This window comes from Callorhinus ursinus, unplaced genomic scaffold, assembly GCF_003265705.2.
Source record: "Callorhinus ursinus isolate GAN/ISIS: 27379988/994484 unplaced genomic scaffold, GSC_fseal_2.0 scaffold16, whole genome shotgun sequence".
In the NCBI taxonomy this organism is placed as follows: domain Eukaryota; kingdom Metazoa; phylum Chordata; class Mammalia; order Carnivora; family Otariidae; genus Callorhinus; species Callorhinus ursinus.
Genome location: NW_027397078.1, coordinates 30,476,947 through 30,498,101, shown reverse-complemented (window position 1 = coordinate 30,498,101; position 21,155 = coordinate 30,476,947). Strand labels below are relative to the sequence as shown.

Below are 21,155 nucleotides of genomic sequence, written 5' to 3'. Positions count from 1 at the left end.
ATGCTGTGGGAAGTTATCTTTAGATTGAGGCCCTAAAGAGGAAGATTAGTCAGGCAGGGGTAGAGGTGAGAAAGGAGATTTTTCAGGCAGAGGGAAAGGATTGCCAGAGCGGTTCTGAAGCTGGCACATCGAGAGTGCTCTACTCCACTGCTGAGCCTGGACGCTCTCTGCACAGGGCGTGCTTGGGGACCACTCCGCCCTCGGGCAACCAGTGAGGGCAGGGGTGTGGAAGGGGGGTCTCTCAAGCACAACCACCTCAACACATGAGTTCTGGGAGGAGGGTTATAGAGAAGGATCCTGTGAAGCTGACACCCCCCCACACACCCCTGCACACACACACACACACACCCCTACACACACACACCCCTACACACACACACACACCTACACACACCCCTACACACACACACCTACCCACACACACCCCTACACACACACCCCTACACACACACCCCTACACACACCCCTACACACACCCCTACACACACACACCCCTACACACACACCCCCACACACACCCCTACACACACACACCCCTACACACAGCCCTACACACACACCCCTACACACACACACCCGCACACCCACACACCCCTACACACACACACACCCCTACACACACACCCCTACACACACACACCCGCACACCCACACACCCCTACACACACCCCTACACACACCCCTACACACACCCCTACACACACACCCCTACACACACACACCCCCACACCCGCACACACACACCCCTACACACACACACACCCCTACACACACACACACACACACACACCCTCCTACTGGGACATACTTTGTTGGCCAGAATTAAGTGGGGTCCACTCCTGTTTCTCTCAGGGACAAAACATGCAAAACAGGAAAATTTCTCTTTGCTTTCTTCCTCAGCTTCCCTAGGACTCCATGCCACAAAAGACATCCCGAACCTAAAATCAGAAAGCTCTTCCACTTGTTAGTTGAACTTGAACTACTCGATGCTTTTCTTGTCTGTAATATGAAGATACTATGTTTGTCCTATCTCCTCACAACTTTTATGCAAAGGTTTAAAAAATTAGACAGCATTATAAAATATATATTTTTTAACTTGAGACTTTATTTTTAGAGCACTTTGAGGTTCACAGCAAAATTGAATATAAAGGTACAGAGATTTCCCATACAGCCCCTGGCCGCCACCCCCCGCCCCTACAGTCTCCCCAAATACCAACATCCTCCACTGGAGCGACTGTTCCGATAACTACTTAGCCTATTTTTACTTTTCTTCCTGAGTGTAAAACTACTTGTACCAGAGTAGATGAATTAAATTGCAGCCCCTTTGTACAAGGCAGAGCACTAGTTGTACATGGAACGAGGACCTGAAGCTGAAAATTATTTCAATTTTGCAGTTTTCCTTTTGAATGTTTGCTCTCCAAATCTGGCCAGCATCACAGCCTTCTATTCGAGGAGTTAACTTCAGTTGTTGCTTCCTTAGTAGTCAACCCTCCTCCCCATTATAACATTTTTCTTCTATTTGAAAAGCTGTTGTGAAAGTGCTAGTCTCTGAAAGGGATTAAGTGGGTTAATTTGCATTAAAAAGCCCCTTTATTTAGCGGGTATTTAAAATCTCTAAATACCATCACCACTCTCCACCCCTCCCCCCAGACGGTGACTGGGAAGGGGGGGCCGGGGGGGGGGCACGGACTCCAGCTATAAGAGGTCTGAGACTGAACCCAGCCCAGCCCATTCCCCCCCCCCCCCTCCGCTCCCCCCCCCCCGGCAGATTTGGAAATCTTGTCTTTCGTATCAGGTTGCACATGAAATCTTTGTCAAATCTTTTTTTGTACCCACTCATAAACAATACTACCCAGAGTATCACTAATAGTCACAAGACACAGTGGGTGAATTTCAATGACTGAACTGCCGTGGAGAAAATGAATGGACTGTTAATAGGATCGCTCTCAAATAATAGCTAAATTATTAAACTCTAGTATGTGTGTGTGTGGGTACCACTTCCTTAGTGTGGCAAATTAGATTTGGAGGTGCCAGGGCGAACGTCTCAGGAATATTACATTGCATAGCCCTTTGGAGGGATGTTAAGTCCTTCCCTAGCCTTCTGGCTTTTAGCAGAGCTCATGTTGATTTCTATTTTTTGTTGGCTTTTATTAGTAGAGGGTGTAGCAAAGAGTATTGGTTTTCTGCCACATCCCCTTGGTATCCACCTCTGTGCCAAAGGCTCTTTGCTGCAAACACCTGCAGAGCTCGGCCAGCGCCGGCAGGAATTTTTCTAGCCCTAGGAGCATCTGGGCCCGCCCTCAGGGCAAGCCGAAGTACTGGAGGGCTTATGCCCCCACAACCATCCTCCTCTAACGATGGCTGCCAGTCGGTGGCTGAATACCCAGCTGCCTCTCCCCTCCATCGGAGCAACTCTGGGGTAGGGTAACCCTCGGGTCGGGTCGGCGGCAACCATGGGCTCTGGGAGTTCCCCAGCAGAACTGAGCTCTGGTGACCCCCCAGGGGTCCATAACGTCCCCTTCACTGGCTGCCTCCCCTTCCAGTCCCACTTCCCCCACTGCTGTTCTCTCGAATCACCAGCTGAAGAAATGACGAGTTCTCAAAAATCCTTCTCTTAGATTCTGCTTCTAGGGTAACCCACAGCAAAACAGAAAGTGAATGTAAAGATTTTTTTTCCTACCAATTATCATGAAGCAAAGGCAACACTTCATCATTCCCTTCCACAGAGCAGCTTTGCCGAGTCCCCTGCTCTTACCGGATGGCAGCATGTTGCAGTGGAAAAGCCATGAACCCTGGGTTCCGATACCGCCTTTGCCATTGACTGGCTGACTGACTTGTGTGACCTTGCTCAAGTTACCTTGCCTCAGTGAACCTCAGTTTCCCCACTTACAAAAGAGGGATAATGGTATCGCCCTCCAGAACTGTTAAGAGAATTAACTCCGTAACCTAGGTCCAACAGCGCAGCGCGGCGCCTGGCACGCAGTGGCTGACCAGTAAATGTGAGTTCTTTGACTTCCAGTAGGTCGTTCCCAGCCTCTACCAGTACAACAAAATGTTCCTGTCCTTGTAGCTTTTGTCACGGGACAATAAAACAAGCAGATACCCAGAGCGAGAATATATCAAGATTCGAGAGCTTTCTCTGATTACGAAGCAATGGTAAAGATAACGATGAGGAAAACCTTATCTGGTTACAATTTTTTTTCCAGTCCCCTTTTTAGCTATTTATTTAAAAAAATCTGACATTATAGATTAAACTGGATTGTATTAACATGCTACTCTTGCATTCTACTATGGCAAACAAACAAAAATATTCAGTGCAAAAAAAACCTCCAAATAAAACAAAACCCAGAGAAGCATATAAAACTAAATATGGAACTGAGCTCTAACAGCTGAATGGAGAAAGGAATTAAAACAATTTAAAAATCACAAGTTTATGGTGAAGTGTAAAGAAACTGAAAATTTACGGACTATTTAAAAACCGAAATTGCTGACTGTTCAGAAACTACCCAGATGGATCAAGAGGGGTGAGCAGCCAAAAGAGCTCATAGATGAATCTGCATTGTTTCAGTCCCTTGCCATGCTACGCATCTCCGAGGGGAGCCTGGCACTTAGGTGCTGAACAAGGCTAGTGCTGGCGGCAGGCCCAGGGGTGGTAGGCTGCCCGTTGGTAGGTCCTTTCACTGGGCTTGCAATTTTGATCTCTACCCAAGACATCTGGCGCATCTTATTGATTTTGGCACCCTGACACCCCATCCTGCAGCCAATTAAAATGCTTGGAATGGCGAGTTCATGAGTCGTCTCAGTAGATGCATCCAAACCTGCTCCACAGCCTTTGACCTCTGGAGAGTGGATTCATTGTTACTGAATGCAGGGTGGCCAAGCATTAGAGGAAAATAAGACTGTTGCTTTGCCAACGGGGGCAGCTTCAGCTTGGCCCATGTGGGATGGGCCACAAGGAATGGCATGCCGTCCTTGAATGGTATAGGGCTCTGGAGGGAGTCCCTCCAGCCCAGGGTCGAGGCACATGGATGGGCACCTGTGAGAAGAGCTCCCACGATGCAAGGATGAGCGGAGAGTTGGCTGACCTCCAGGGTCAGGGTGACTCCACTGTGACCAGACGGGTCTGTCTGACACACTCCGTGATGGATTGCCAAATGCCAGCAGTTGTCACGGCCTGCTCAGTTGAGTCGGGAAGCATACTGCCAGCCACCCGGGCCTGGGCCCCTGTGCTCTCTCCTAGTGTTTCCTTGACCTTGAAACTACCTTTCCCAGGGAGAGAGTCACCCTGATGATACTGCCAACTTCCTTTACACGTGTGAGGAGCTGGATGCTGAATGTGACCTTTAATCCACTTTCAGTCCTAGCCTCTGGCTACCCGCAGGGCCCCTGTCGCCTTCCCACCGATCCCTAGTGTTCCTCCCCTGGCCTTCTGCCCTTTCCTCTTCCCACCCACTCCCTTCCTTTCTTTGGGCTTGCAGTTTGAGGCTTTCAGCAGGACCAGAGACTAAAGAAAAGGCTTGACCATTCAAAGTCTAGCTCCCCAGAACTCTGCTGGACATGGAGACTGGTGTGATTAAAGGAGACGCACCGTGCACTAAGCATGAAAGGAAAACAAGTGATACAGCTGATGGCATTTATATGAAGAGATTTTGTTCAACAAAAGACCCCTCTAAGGAGGAGCAAGAGAAGATACTCGCAACTCCTATACCCAACAAAGCACTTTTATCCAGAATAGACTAAAAAAACTCCTACAAATTGAGAAAGAAACAGAAACTCAGTAGAGAAATGAGCAAAAGCCTTGGACATAAGCTGCCCAGAAGAGGATATCCAAATGACCAATAAACATAATAAAATGTGCTCATTACTAATCAGAGAAATGCAAATTAAAATCTCCACTATACATCGAATAGACTGGCAAAAATTAAAACATCTGACATTACCAAGTATGATCTAGGATGTAGAGCAACTGGAACTCTCATACGCTGTTGGGAGGAGTCTCAATTGGTGCCCTCAATTTGGGAAAGAGTTTGACATTATCTGTTGATGCTGAAGATACTTCTACCCTATGCCCCTCCAATACATACTGTATAATTCCATTTATGTAGCTTTCAAAAACAGACAAAACAAGCGTATAATTTAGGTATGCATACATAGGTGGCAAAGCAATAAAACACTGCAAGGAAGTCATTCCCATAAAGTCAGGGAAATGAAGAGAGGAATTTGTAATGGGCCAGGAGGACACAGGAGTCTAGTGGAGAGGTTGGCTATGTTCTTTCTATTTCTTGACCTGGCTGGTAGTTACAGGAGTGTTTGGTCTACAATAATTCATTATGCTACATGTTTGCACTTCATGTACCTTTCCATTTGTATGTTGTATTTAATTTTAAGAAAGCTTAAAAAAAAAAAGCTTTCTCCAGGTATGCTCTGAGAAACATTGGTTAATGAGATTTTAATATGTTACTTACAGAAAGGATTCCATGGTCGAACACATTGCAACACTGGCATAAATAAGGATGAACAGGTCTTTAATATGCCAAGGTACATTGTGACATTCCAAGAGGAAGCAAGAGTATGCGCTGAATTGTATGACCATGGAGCCCTTTTCCTAAGGGACATTTTACAGAGAAAACTACTTAGAGAAAGTGATGGAAAAAAAACACACAGCAAGTCCCAGTTTTACGAGCCTGCTGATCTGGTCCAGCCAAGGGCTTCAACGAGCTTTATGCAAAGCTTAAAATGCAAAGTAGCAAGCAAATTAAGTTTTAAGTTGTGCTGCCCTGGAGGCCCTCACGATTCTTAAAATTTTCATAATTTCAAGAGTTTACTCAGTTGATCCCGAATAATGAGTCGTGAGGTGCCAGCCCACACCCATACGCATGCTTTCTGCCACGTTTGTTCCAGTTGATCATTGTTTGTGCATGGATGGAGCAACCCATATTTGCTTACTTCTTGTTTTAGGCCTCTCTCAATTTATAAGCAAAGTCATTCTGATGGGACCCCACATCTGCCCTAATGCTGGTGCTGTAACTCTGCTCTCACTGGGGCCCGGGGTCAGTTAGCTTTCATTGTATAACTACCCCCAAAAGTGGTTTAAAACAACCACAATTCTGTGCTCTGGAGATTTGGGCTGGGCTCAGATGGAGGAGTCTTCTGCTGGTCTTAACTGGGTGTCACTCATGTGTCCACAGGCCACTGCTGGGCCAGCTAGGACATTGGCCGGCAGTTAGCTAGGATATCGGAGGCAGCCATTTTAGTTCCAGACATGGATTTCTCTCATCATCCATCACGCAGCCCTGGATGGGCTTGTTCAGGTGGCAGCTCTAATGAGAGTCCTAAGAATAGCAGGAGGGGCGCCTGCGTGGCTCAGTAGCTTAAGCGTCAGACTCTTGATTTCAGCTCAGGTCATGATCTCGGTCCTGGGGTTGAGCCCCGTGTTCAGCTCCCCGCGCAGCAGGGAGCTGAGCTCTCTCTCTCAAATAAATAAATAAACCTTTAAAAAAACAAAAACAAGAATAGCAGGAGAGGGATAGCCCCACTGTGCAAATGCTTTTCAGATCTTTGCTTGTATCACATTTGTTATTATCCTACTGGTCAAACAGATCACATGGCCAAATCTAGAGTCAGTGTAGGAGGCGACTACACAAGGGTATGGATATAGGGAGACTGAATAAATCGCAGCCATTTCTGAATCTGCCAAAGGTATTTCTGGCATTGTAGCCATTCCTTATCGAAACTATCTCTAAAACTTCACTGATTTATGGCACCTCTGGTACCAGTCAAATTCACTGCTGAATTATATTTTTTTAAAAACAAACCTGTTCATCAGTCTTTTCAAGGAATGATCCAAATATGAAAGGCTGATTAAAATAGAGATCTATTATATTTTCAAAGATATGATGAAATGTAAATAGTTTCCCCCAGGGAAAGTGTGCAAGATGATTATTCAAGGAGAAATTTAATTATAACCTAAAAAAAAAAACCAAACCAGGAATTCTAGCAGATATGGATTGTCATTAGATTGCATTTGTTACAGAAATACAAAAACTATGACCTTTCCTTTAATTCCATTTGTTTTTATTTGACAAAATCTGTTCCTTGTTTTTTTTCAACATGACCTGTCATGCTTACAGTTTAACTGTTGCAGACTTCCAATTATTATCCAAGACTGGACATATTAACTCTGTCTGTTGGAAGAGCAAAAGCCTGTCATGTTGGGTAATACTGGCTGTGGGAGGCAGTCCTGAAAAGTCAGAACAGTCCCAGGCCTGCTTTCTGTTGTTTTCAGGCATGGACAGTCTATGGCTATGACCATGCTGAGTTGGAAAGGGTCTCACATCTTCAAGTCCTAACAGTATTTGGGGGTAATTTCTCTCAGCACATGGCAAGGATCATCAGGTGACTCCAGATGGGAATACCAATCTTGATTCCATTTGATCACTTAAGGCCACCATCTTGTGCTAATTTTATACTATCAAGACCACAAGAAAGGATTGTCAGTAAGAATTTTAGGCTCTCAGTTTTGTCATCCAGAGTTAAGATGTCCTACGTTTTGCTTTGGATGACATTGAAGTCTACAGATTATATGGAGTTTGATCAAGTCATAGTTTTTCCTAAACTTTTTAAGTTGAGATGATGATGATGATGATGATGATGATAGAGAGTAGCAGCTCTGGCCAAGTTCTTGACAATAATCATATCACTTAATCCTTACAGCCACCCTCTTATCTCTGTTTGACATGGGAAAAAAAACAGAGGCACCAAGAAATTAACTTGCCCAAGGACCAGTGACTTGTAAATGATGGCATCACGATTTGAACCCAGGTCTGATTCTAAAGTTCTGCTCTTAAGTACTCAGCCACACCACCCCCTGTTGAGAACTTGCTGGATATGTCTTGGCATCATCATCATCATCATCATCATCATCATCATCATCGTGTACACTTTTGCTGGGGGCTCACTGTTTGTAGTGTGGGCAGAACTGTGCTGGAAGTGTGGCATAAAAATGCCTCTTGAACAATAGAACATGGGATAAACAACCTCATAAATAGCTCTCTCTAGTTGGCAGCCTTGGTGGAGAGGGAAAGCATAAATTAAAAGAACTTTGTCAATTGACAAACCTGCTTTTAGTTAGAAGTTTAACACCCTCCATCGCCCTGAACAGATCTCTGTAAGAGTTGATAACCAGCAGCAAAATGGAACAATTTGATTTCCAGCACATCCTCTTCACCATATCCACCCCGAAACCAATTTATTTGATGAAGTCATGTGAAGTTAGGGAACCCAAGAGAGACCAGAGAGCATCCTGGATATCTCACAGCTATAACTTTCAGATACCAAATCCTTGAGAAATGACCGTTTACATTTATGTATAGTTTTGTCTCTGTCTTAGGTCAGTTAAAGGCACAGACTCGGGAAACAGACTGCTTGGGATCAAACACAGAGCTGCCATTTTACAAGCTGCGTGACCTTGGACAAGTCATTAGACCTTTGTCAGCCTTCATTTCCTCAACTGGGAAAAGGGAATGATGACAGTATTCCTTGCAATTGAATTATTGTGGAGATTAAGATAATATCTGTAAAAACACAGTGTCTGGTACATAGTAAGTGCTATTTAGTTGTTAGTTATTAATATTATTATTCTGCCAAACAGCTTAAATCTGGTAGAGGTTTTCAGTTTTCTTAATTAAAATTTTTTAAAGTAATTTAAGAAATTTAAATTACTTAAGAAAATTTTTAATAGAAAAAGCAATTTTTTTCTGATTTAAAAAGTAATGCATGTTCAGGGGCGCCTGGGTGGCTCAGTTGGTTGGGCGATTGCCTTCGGCTCGGGTCATGATCCTGGAGTCCCGGGATCGAGTCCCGCATCAGGCTCCCTGCTCGTCGGGGAATCTGCTTCTCCCTCTGACCCTCTTTCCTCTTGTGCTCTCTATCTCTCATTCTCTCTCTCTCAAATAAAAATAAATAAAAAATCTTTTTAAAAAAAAGTAATGCATGTTCATCTGAAACCAGTGATGTACTATATGTTGGCTAATTGAATTTAAATTAAAAAAAGTAATGCATGTTCTTTGTGAATGTTTCGAAAATGCAGAGTTATACAAAATTGCTTTTCAACTTTTAAGTATCCAAATTTTACTGGCCTGAGGTAACATATCGAACAATCCAGAACTTAGTGGCTGGAAGCAATGATCGTGACTTCATTCTGTGGTTGGCAGGTTAGGTTCAGTGTATCTCTGCAGTCTTCTGGATGCTTGGCTGAGGCTGGGTGGCTGAGCATGACCTTTTTCACAGCTAGCAGTTGGCAGGGTATTGACCAGGACACCTCAGTTTTCCTCCACATGACTTTTCCAGCAGGCTGTTTGCTTGCTGGAGAACAGGCTCATCATCTCTTCACATGGTGGTCTCAGGGTTCCAAGTGCAGCAACACCAGGCAAAGCAGCAAAGTCCAAGCATTTTTCTCGCCTCTGCTGGGACCACATCTGCGGATGTCCCATGGGCCAAACCCGTGACATGGCTAAGCACAGATTTAAGTGGTCAAGAGATAGATTTCACCTTTTGATCTGAGGAGAGCCAAAGTCACAGTGCAAGGGTACAGAGATAGAGATAGGAATAATTTCTGCTGATTTTCTGCAATTCAACTCAGATAAATACTGTTAAAAATTATGTCTATGTAGGGGCGCCTGGGTGGCTCAGTCGGTTGAGCGTCCGGCTCTTGATTTCGGCTCAGGCCATGATCTCAGAGTTGTGGGATCGAGCCCCACATGGGCTCCGTGCTCAGTGGGGAGTCTGCTTGGGATTCTCTCTCTCTCCCTCTCCCTCAGCCCCTCCCCCCACTCCCCCCACACACTCTCTCTCAAATAAATAAATAAATCTTTTTAAAAATTACATATATAGAAAAAATACATATGTGTATGTGTGTGTGTATGTATACATATACATATACATATATATTTTTACATGAAAAAATATACAACCAAAGTGATCATATTTTTTTATGATTTCTATATATTTTTTTAAGTGATGATATTAAACATGGTGATTTGTACCTCGTGTTTTTTTCCCTTAATTACATCCTGGGGCATTTTAATGTCTTCATTTTAAGATGTGCATAGTATTACATTGTATGGATTTACCATGACAAATTTAAACAAAGTGTCTCGTAGGACTTATAGGGTGTTTCCAATTTTGCAATAAACTTCTGAATATGTAGACTTTTATGCATTTTTCTAATTAGTTCCTTGGTGTACGTGTTTCAACCTCTGACATATTGCAAGAATACTCTACAGAAAGATCCTACCCGGAGATGATACTCCAAAATACTCAGCAACAGAATGGATACTGACCTCAGCATAGAGCAGAGTCCCCAAGGTAGCCCTTCCACTGCTGGATTCAGAGGTCCAGGTGACAGGAGAGAGGGCCAGAAGCCAGGACAGTGAGTGGTTCTCAAAGGTGGTGGTGGTGGGATATCTTATTTCCCTGTACAAGGGTACTAAATCTCAGCCGCCGAGAAATGGGTGCAATCTGTTTTCCATCACCCTCCCCAACCGGAGGCAGTATCTATTTTTTTAATCTTTGCCAATCTGATCCATAACAACAAAAATAATATCATCTTTTGTTTTGTATTTTTCTAACCATAAGTGAGGGAAATTTTTTATGTTTCACCACCACGTGTATTGGGTTGTTATTGTTGCTTTTGATGAATTGCCCATTTCTGTCCTCTGCCCATTTTGGGGTGGCATTATCCTTTTCATTAAAAAGCTAATATTTATTGATACCTTACGGTGTGTCACTACACTAAGCCCTTAATAGGCATTGCCTGTTTTAATACTCACCATGACCATGTAGAGTTATTATGATTCCCATTTTAGAAATGTGAAAATAGAGGCAGAGATTCGGTCATGTGCCCACCAGGATCTTGTTTGTAAGTGCTGGGGCCAACAATCAAATCCAGACAGCTAGATCCTGTGACTGAGGTTCTTAATCATTCTGACCTATTCTCTTGCTACTGCAGTATTTACTTATAGGAGCTTTTTACATATGGATATTCATTGTTTTAATACATCTTGTACATTTTTCCTACTTCGTCCTACTTTTAACTTTCCTTATGGCATTGCTTGCTGTATCAGAGTTTAAAAATCTTACAGATGTACTTTTCTGTATGAATTTTTTTTCAGTTTGAGGTTTAATTGACAAATAAAATTGTCATGTATCTAAAGTGCACACCAGGATGATTTGATACCCATGTGCATTGTGGAAAGATTCACCCCATCGAGTAAATTAACACACCCATCACCCCACATATTTACCTTTTTTTTTCTTTTTTTGGTGAGAACACTTAAGTTCTACTCTAAGCAAATTTTAATTATATAATGCAGTATTATCAACTATAGTCACCATGTTATACATTAAAGCCTTAGAATTTATTCATCTTAGAACTGATAATTTTATACCGTTTAAAAATATTTGATATGGTCAAATATCTCAAGCTGTTTTCTTAATGGATTTTGTCTCTAACAGCATTCTCAGATGTTCCCTATGAGGAAGATATAAAAATATTCATTTTTATTTTCTTCTATATAGAACTTCAGAATTGCCTGTGTTAACAAAATGTATGTGCTTAGGCCCCAACTCAGACCTGTTGAACCAGGATTCCTGCAGCGAGAGCTAGATGTGTATGCCTTAATTTTTTATTTTTTTAAAGATTTTATTTATTTGACAGAGAGACACAGTGAGAGAGGGAACACAAGCAGGGGGAGTGGGAGGGGGAGAAGCAGGCTTCCCACTGAGCGGGGAGCCCGATGCGGGGCTCGATCCCAGGACCCTGAGATCATGACCTGAGCCGAAGGCAGACGCTTAAGGACTGAGCCACCCAGGCGCCCCTAGATGTTTATGCTTTTAAAGAGATACACAAACTTACAGTCCAAGAGGACGGGTAAATAGACACGTTTAGCTCTTTTTCTCAAAGCATGTGAAATTGAAGAAATAATAAATTAAGAATATATCTACGAAATCAATTCCAGATGGGTTTTTAATTGTGAAATCCCAAGCTTAACTTATAGAAGAACATGTAGGAGAATATCTGATATCTGTTTTAGAGTTTTCTAAAGAAACAGAAACAGAATATATATATAATGTATATATATTATATATATATACATGGAGAGAGGGAGGGAGGGAGGGAGAGAGAGATTTAAGGAATGTCCTCATCTGACTGCAGGTGCTAGAAAGTCCTAAATCTGCAGGGCAGGCTGACAGGCTGGAAATTCCAGCAAGAAGTTGATGTCTTTTTTTTTTTTTAAGATTTTATTTATTTATTAGAGAGAGAGCATAAGCAGGGGGAGCGGCAGGCAGAGGGGGAAGCAGGCTCCCCGCTGAGCAGGGACCCCCGACGCGGGACTCGATCCCAGGACCCTGAGATCATGACCTGAGCCCAAGGCAGACGCTTCACCAATTGAGCCCCCCAGGCATGCCAAGAAGTTGATGTCTTGAGTCCGAAGGAAGTCTGGAGGCAGAATTCCTTCCTCTTCTGGGGACCTCAGACTTTTCTCACAAGGCCTTCAACTGACTGGGTGAGGCCCACATACACTCTGGACAGTAATCTGCTTTCTCCAAGTCTACTGATGTAAATGCTAATCACACCTATAAAATACCTTCACAGCATCACCTAGACTGGTGTTTGGTCAAACAACTGAGCACAATAGCCTAGCCCAGTTGACAAATAAAATTAACTGCCATGGACAGTAGCTTTATGACCCCGTGGTAGGAAAGAATTTTTAAACCACACACACACAAAGTGAGAGAGAGAGACAGAGATTTGATAAATGGTTTGAACCAGGGGAAAATGTTGTACAATTCTTCCTCCTCATTTGAGATGCCCCCAAATAGACCAGAACCCATATTAGAGAATATGCTTCATGGGATCACTGCAACTTGCTTCCTTGCCAGAGAGCTATTTTCTTACACTTCTGTGATTCCTGATAAACACCAAGAAACACAGTACAAGAACATAAAAGAGACAAGTGTGTTTTAATTTAGGCTCCACAAACCTAGATATTAGCCATGGTACCACAATATCCCAAGCCAAAATACCGAACAATGATGGATTTATTGTTTCCCTAATTTAAAACAAGCCTGATTTATTTTTAAAAATGCAGCCTCAAAACACAACTCACCAGACGTGATATGGAATGTATTATATGCCTAACCAAAACACAAAACGCTACTCGGTACAGTGGATTTGAAAATTACCTTGCTATTAATAGAACTCCCGGATGGCTGTGATCTGTTGGATTTGATACATTCAGGTTTCGGCCGCTGCTGGGGACTTGAAAACAAGACGTTCCATAGTTATGCCTTAATAAAGAAACGAGGTCATAAAATAGCCCTTTGGTGAATTTTTTAAAGAAGATTTTGAAGAGCCCAGTTTCATCTTTAGTAAGTCTGTGTTGCTGAGTATGTTTGGCAAAGCAGCAGTGTGATTAACAGACTCCTTCTCTGGAACTGGGTAAAATCGTGCTACTGTCATCTCTTCAGGTGGCGTTATTACAACTGCAACAAATATTTGTTGAATCTAAAAGTGTCCCTCTCTTTCCTTTTATATTTCGAGGGTCTGACACTGAGCTACTGATTGAAATGTTTGGATTGAGGACCTTTACAAACATATCTGTTGGACCGATAACTTTTTCAAGAGTTTAAGATAACACTGATCTATTCTGCTAGGCTCAAACTATTTTTTAAACATTTCATTGGAAAACATTTCTACCTACTGGCCCCACTAAAAACAAGCTTTTTTTTTTAGTTTTTATTTTAATTCCAGTTAGTTACCCTACAGTGTAATATTAGTTTCAGGTGTGCAATGCAGTGATTCAGCACTTCCATACCTCACCCGGTGCTCATCACAAGTGCACTCCTTCATCCCCAACACCTGTTTCCCCCATCCCCCAAACAAGCTTTTTTTAAAAATGAGATTACAAACAAAACAAAACAAAATTAAAAACTTCAGTGAATTTTAGGGTTTGGTTTTTTTCATTTAAAGAAGTACTTGTTTTAGGTTGGATTCCTGGTAGTAGACTCTGAGATGGGGGTTCATAAAAACCAGTAAGGAGATGCAACTGGAGAGGGAAGGACCAAGGAGGGCGATGTATCAAGCCAAGTCCCCAAGAGGGTGGCTTGGGCTCAGTCCTGCTCTGGGGATAGTGTAAGTATAAATACTGGAGTATTTCTAGACATCCCTCCCCATGATAATCAGTGGATCGAGATTCACTGCAGCATAGATTCCTACGCACTTCTGGATGTCCTTGCACGGACAAAGTGGGTTCTAGCAGCCTGTGGATTGTCCTCCAACAAAGAGATAGAGGGGCCAGCTGGGTGTGGGGAGGGCAGTGACAGGTGTGTATGGAGGTGGTGAAGGGCGCTAAGGGGGTACGTGCAGACATATGTCAGTATCTACCTCGCTGTTCCACAAGGGCATAATTTGTCAGGGTCTCTCCACAGATTCAGAGCAAGCCTACATATGAAGGGAAAGAGGTACTACGTAGGACACAACTGGTGTTTCTGCACCCCAGGTTGAGTCAGTAGGACAAGGTCAAAGAGGAGCTTACACTGGAGATGGACAACTCTGTTACTCTTCTCTCATGAGGGCAAGCCCACCAGTAGTCCCCAAAGTCTGGGAGGTGGTGGACAATGAACAGGTCTGGAGGGCAAGAACAGAAAACCAATCCTGAGGAAAACACTTGGATCAAAGACAGAAAAATGAGCTCAAAGCCAGGGCTTCACTGAGGAGAGGAAAGAGAAGGGGCTGGGGGGAAACAGATGGAACTGGAATAGCCATTATTCTAATCATAATACGAGATAAAACTCTATTGTACAACATATATAATAATGCAATAAATGAATTATTTAAATAACCATTATACAAATTGAACGCAATACCCACATTTCGAGTACTCAAAGGCCACATGTGGCTAGTGGCTACTGTATTGGACGGTGTAGCTCTAGAACATTCCATCATCACAGGAAGTTCTGTTGGACAGCACTGGCCTAGAGCTTACTGACTGGGTCAAGGTTTGAGATGTAATGGGCCTCACTTGCATCTCAAACTCTCTTGATTTCCTCCTCTCCATATTCAGCTCATAACAAATCAAATTTTGCCCGTGGGCTTTCCCTGAAAACTTTGCAGTAGCTTGTTAAAGGGCAATAGTATAGAGATACTTTTTAAACTTTCTGTCTGGGGTTACCTTCTTTAAATGACCTTTGACTCCTGAGTTTTTAGCAATTAAATGTTAACTCAGATTGAGTACACAATGGAACTTCCAGTGAGTATTGGAACAACCAACCAGTCAGGTTCACTTTCTTCTTTGATTGCTGTTTTCCTTCACCTTATTGTTTGGGTACATTTTAATCTTTACAAGGAAAAGGAACAAAATTTGATCTCAAGGGGGAAGAGGCGAGAAGCCACACGGGAGTGGAAAACTTGGCAGAATCTAACTTTCTCGCTTGCTCTGCCAACTCCCACTTTCACGTGGCCGGGGCAGGACAGTCCCGCTCAGCTGCCAGGACAATTTCTGACCAGACCAAGTGACCAGGTAGAGTTTGGGCAGAGTATTTCCAAAAGCCTGGTATCTGCTGCAACTTTTCGTTGGCATTTTGGAGCATTATTTTAAACTGCAGATTGCCTCCTGGGCCCCAGTCAAAAGTCCGAGGCTGAGGAGATCCTGTGTTATCCTTGATCACCTTTTTTCCAAATTTGAATTACAGATTGCCTTAATTGGGGTCCCCACAGAAGAAGCATCTTCTTCTGAGGGGACCCCAAGGGTTCAAGCACAAGCCCTTCGTTAATGGAGTGACTCCAGGAAACACTGGTGGTGGGCGCGAGGGAGGAAGAGCGAGGAAGCCAAGGAGGATACACTATCAAGCCAGTTTCTCAGAGGCAACTCTGGGATCCACGGCTTCAGAAATATCCCACCGGACGGTGAGAGAGCTGGGGCATTTATCCACCCTTTCTCATCAGTCCTTGGTTGAGAGACGTTGGAGGACAGCAAGCACAGGAGCGCCTTGGGCCTGCTGTGTGCAGGAGCGGAGAAAGCCCACGAACAGAGAGGTGCCGATTTCAGGGACAAATGGCGAGTGTTGAAGGACAGGGGTTCAGCTACACGAACTTATTTTTATTCTTAAGTGGACAAAAGAGACCCAAGAGTCTCAGAGTACAGCCTTTCCAGGTCCTTGTAGGGACATGATGAATCACTGCCGACTGGAAAAACAAAAGAACCTTTAATGGGCAGTTTGACCCCTGGTCGGAACATCCCAAATAGTTGAGAGAGAGGACAGAGCCTTCGGTGTTAAATGCCTTTGAATTGAAAGGGCGGGGAGGCAGTGTTCTGGCTTTTGCACCAGAGAAGACATGGAACGACTTCTTTTCACCACTTGTCAGAGGCTCCATGGGCGGCTCGTGCATTCTGGAATTTCTGAGAGAGACTTACCAAATGCTTTCTGCTGAGGCTGACGAAGCCAAGCTGGGGCATCTGCATGCCAGGAATATATGGATGCATATGTGCCACTGTTTATCTGTTTGCAAAATACGCCGTATGTTGACAGCCTGACATATGTTGAGCTCTATGGAAGATCAGTCAGAGAGCATAAGAAAGAGAGAAGGGAAAATATGAAAGTGAAAACGAACCCTTGTGAGTTTGACTAGACGGTGAATTCCTTGATCCTAAGGTGTGTATCTCATGGCGGTACATATGGAAAGGATCTTGGCGATGATCTGCTCTGGTGCCCCCCTTCCTAAAGGAAGAAACGGAAGCCAGAGTTCTCATGGCCCAGCGACTAGAAAGTCAGGGGTAGGACGCCCGGGGTTTTGACTCCGTTCCAGTTCTCCTTGCATTCTGAGCTGCAGTTTCTTTCCCACCCGCATGCTCACGCACCTGCCTCCGGTCTTCTGCCCTGTCTCCCCCTGTCCGTCCAGTCCCTGTCCTCTCGGCCAGGGCCTTGGTCTCCCCTCAACCCTAACGCATGTTGTGCTCCAGCTGAGCGTCAACATTCACTGTCCCCTGAGCATAACATCGGTCCCCTCTCCCGTGGGCCTTTGTCCCCGTTGTTTGCGCCGCCTGGCATTCCCTCCACTTTTAGCCTAGCTCTCACAGTCCCCACCATCTGCCGGGTCAGTCCCTTGGTCATGCATCCTTCCCTAGAATGCAAAGCTGGAAATAGTTTCTCCGCCCTCTGTACTGCGGTCTCACTCTGTGTTTCCATGAGACCATAGTTCTGCCTTGTATTATAGTTGTGGATGCTCATTTTTTCTATAAAATTGTAATCCACTCGCATGCAGAGATTCTTTCCTCTTTGACCCTCCTCAGTGCCTAGTCATAGAAGCTTCAACATAGTAATAATAGTAATTGGCAATTACTGAGTGTTTACTATGTGTTAAGCACCACGTTTAAAGTTTTACATGAATTAGCTCATTTACTTCTCCCATTAACCCTATGAAGTAAGAACCCACCGTTAGTCTCCTTTGATACTGGAGGAACCTGTGACGCAGAGAGGTTAGGAAACTTGCCTAAGATAGCACAGCTGGGAAGTCAGTCTCAGGGCTGCTGATGCTAAAGTTCAAGCTCTTACCCACAAGGCTAGACTTCCTTCCAAGGACCATCTGAGGGTTTGAATTTATTTCACTTCTATTAAATACTGAAAAGATAATTTCTATTTAAAAAAACAAATACTGGAGTGTATAAGAGCAGTTGTCCTCTCAGAAAGAAAGCAAAAAGGAAACACTAAATAAATCACTGAGATCACTCAGATTTTCCTCAGTAAAAAGTTAAATGAGCTTCATCAAATTATTTAAAATTTTTTATCTCCTCCATCGACCTAAAGAGTAAAAATGTAAGTCCTTGTCCTCCCCCAGAAAAACAGTTTTATAAAGTGTAGTGTCATTTATAAAACCTTTAAAACCCACAGAAGGCCAAAGAACAACATGAGTCATTATTAGCTGGCTAAAATCTTATGAGGCCTCCTGTCCATTCAGAAGCGCTGGAATCACTCAGGAATCTGCCAGTCTTGGGTGGGTGTGGGCTTCTTATGCTTTATTTTTGTCACCTCAGCTGGGACACAGCCAGCTACAGCAGGGGCAATTCCGTGGCAGCCTGAAGATCAGTAGAAGGCTCCCTTTCTTCCCTGAGTCCCCAAGCTACTACGTAGCGGGCTGAAGAGATTTGACATGCAAGGATGCGTAAGCCACCACTCCCTCAGAACAGGGCCTTCTGGAGCATTTGGCCTGAAGAAAAGAAACCCGCGGGGTTAGATCACAGTGGGCCAGAGTTAGGATTGTATTTTACTTGGGGGAACCACACGGAGGTGACGGGTCAGCCGCCGGGGGGACGCAGCTTCGGGTTTAGGCGAGAGGCTGCGTGGCCAACTGTTGGAGCAGCGGGGCCAACCTCGGGTCACCGCCGCTGTTGGACAGCGGGGAGGGGCGGACGATGCTGGCTGAGTTACCCACACCCCCTCAGCTGCACTTTTCTCCTGTGTCAAGGGGGGCTAATGATACTCATCTGAAAAGGTTGTCCTGATGACCTCATAGCACAGGTGGGCTTCCCAAACTTGGGCCATTCCCCTATCACCGCATCACTCAGGCTCATCGCGAGGAAAGTTTAGTAAAGGGATCTGTTACAAAAGTGTGAGGCAGGCTCGAGGAAACCAGCTGAAGGGTAGTGTGGGGGCCCAACTGGGGAGCTGTTTAGAGAAGACAGCAAGACCTTGGCCCAGCAACCGTGTAGGAGACTGAGCAAGCATCCCAGCCTCACTCTCCTCCTGCCCCCTATCTCCTGCTGGGGCTCCTCATTGGCTGTGCTCAGCCAGAAGCAAGGGAGCCCATGATGTGACCCATTAAGACCAGCCTCCCGGGGAGGAGGAGCAGAGAGAGTGGCTGAGTGGGGATGGGCAAAGGGAACCAATCCAGCATACAGCCTCCCTTAGCCTATGCCCATCCCCCCTCCCCCCGCATTAGCCCCCCACTTTCAGGAGCTGAAACACATTTACTTTAAGAAAGAGACTTCTTAAGTCGCATCCTAAGCAGGGATATCATGAAAGCGTGAGTTGGAAGGGCTGATGTTTTTTCTCTAGATTATACACTTGGGGAAGTTGGGTGTCAGCTCAGCCCTTGGAACATAGTAAATACTCAGTAAAGTGATTGTCTCTGTTGCTGGGAGTCACAGATGAACGTGCAGTGGAGCGCCTCGTCCATACTGCAGCTAACTTGTAAAAAACGTGTTACTATTAAAAATACGATCTTTTCCCACTATATTTTCTAACTGGATTGCTAATTTCTAGAAAAGATGATATAAGTGAGTTTTGTGTGTTTGTTTTCTAACGGGCCCACCTTAATGAATTTGATTATTTGGCCCATTGGTTTTTCATTAGATTCTTTTGGTTTCTCCAGGCAAACAAGTAAATCATCTGGGAGCGTTGATGCGTTTTTCCGCTTATTGCTATTTAACATCTTATCATAGTGACTAGAACCTACGGGGCAGTGTTGAACACAACAACAACAAAGAATGGAACAACGGTGGTGAGATCAGGAATTCTCCGTTTCTCTTTTACTTTAATGGAAATGCTACAAGCTCTCTTGTCCTTCGGTAACATTAAACCTGAAGTTGACTTGTTGGCTAATGGGAGATACTCTTTGTCCTGTTAAAGGAAGTGTCCTTATATTCTTAGTTAACTAAGAATTCTTATCAGGAACGGGCATTATGCATTACCAAATGCCTCTTAGACCTTACAATCCTGGAATAAATCCTGCTGGATTATGAAGTGTAATTCTTTATATTTACTTTTTTTTTTTCTAGAGGAGTTGCCTCTTGTTTGGACAAAAGGTGAGTGTGTGCCTAAAAGTCATTTTCAGGATGTTGAGGGACCAAAACGAGTACATAAAGTGAAAATGCAAATTATTAATGCTGATAAAGAATGAATGTGTAAGAGTGAAAGTGTATGTTGTGCATACAGTGATGTTTAAAACAACGTTGTATGAGAAATAACTGTAGTTGCAGGCTCACAGCTAAAATGGGAACATTCCTCAAAGTCCACAGGCCACTGAGTCTCTCTTTGACCTCCAGCACCTTAGCAGTTTCTTGAAGAAGATAGAGACCGAAAGTGGGAAGATTCTGGATATCCCAAGTTGCATGTTCAGGATAGAATTCCAAGCTGAGATAAATCCGGGTCTTGCAGATCTGCCTACTTTTCTGAAACTAGACCCAGCATCAGACTTTTCTCTTTTGTCTCTACTTAGGGTGGGTAAATTTATCCCAGTGCGAGCAAGGACAACTCCCTAAGCAAGTGACAAGGCAAAATATAACGTAAGAAAGTTGCGGGTATGTTGTGAAAGTTGTCCGTTGGGGGGGGCGGGGCCACACCCATGGGTGGGATGTACTTCACGCTGGTAACCTGCATAAGTCCAGGCCACCCTGTGGTCCGCCTCAGCTCAGTGCTGCATTCAGAAGAAACACCACTCCAGCAATTCAAAATAATTGAAAAGCTATGCAGATTTTTCCTGTGGAATCGACAACATGTAAAGAAGCCATCCCATTCTTAACACACAACCGAGTTCTCTCCGTGCATCCTTTCCCCCAAACTGCAATTCATCACAACCCAGCAGTTGCCCCTCTTCTTCCCACTGGCTCTGGAAAAGTCCCCGGGCTTTCTCTCCAACTCAGCCTGACCTGGCCTTTGCCATCCTTTACCTTCTAGATCTGTTCTTTTCTCTGCCCTTCTTGCTCTAAAGCAGTCAAGCTCCTTTTGGCTCATCGCCTCGCCCGTGGCCCAGATCTGCACGTCAAGGCCCAAGAACTATCCGGCAAAGGTAAAGCCCTTAGCAGGTGGCGTTTCTATTTTGTTTTCTTTTGTTTTTCTCTAACACAGGCAGCAAGAAAATTCCCAGGCAGTCTCCAAACCTCTGCTTACCCGAGACTTTAATTTCCCTCCTCCAGCAAACATTGCACCATGTTCTAATCTGACAAATTCTAATCCCCCCACTCCCACCAACTAAAATGTAGAACAACGAATAAACACCAAGGAGGTCAAAAGCAGGGAGACCAGAGAGAGCTGGGTCGTCCCGGGCCTGGAAAGGGAGCTCTGCGGGTGATGGCAAAATTATGGTCGCACAAAGTGCT

General features: G+C 44.2%; 1 pseudogene; it reads right to left on the bottom strand.

Moving 5' to 3' along the window:
- Nucleotides 1-3,564: 3,564 nt before the first annotated feature.
- On the bottom strand, nucleotides 3,565-16,544 carry LOC112812629 (poly(rC)-binding protein 2 pseudogene; annotated as a pseudogene).
- Nucleotides 16,545-21,155: the final 4,611 nt, after the last annotated feature.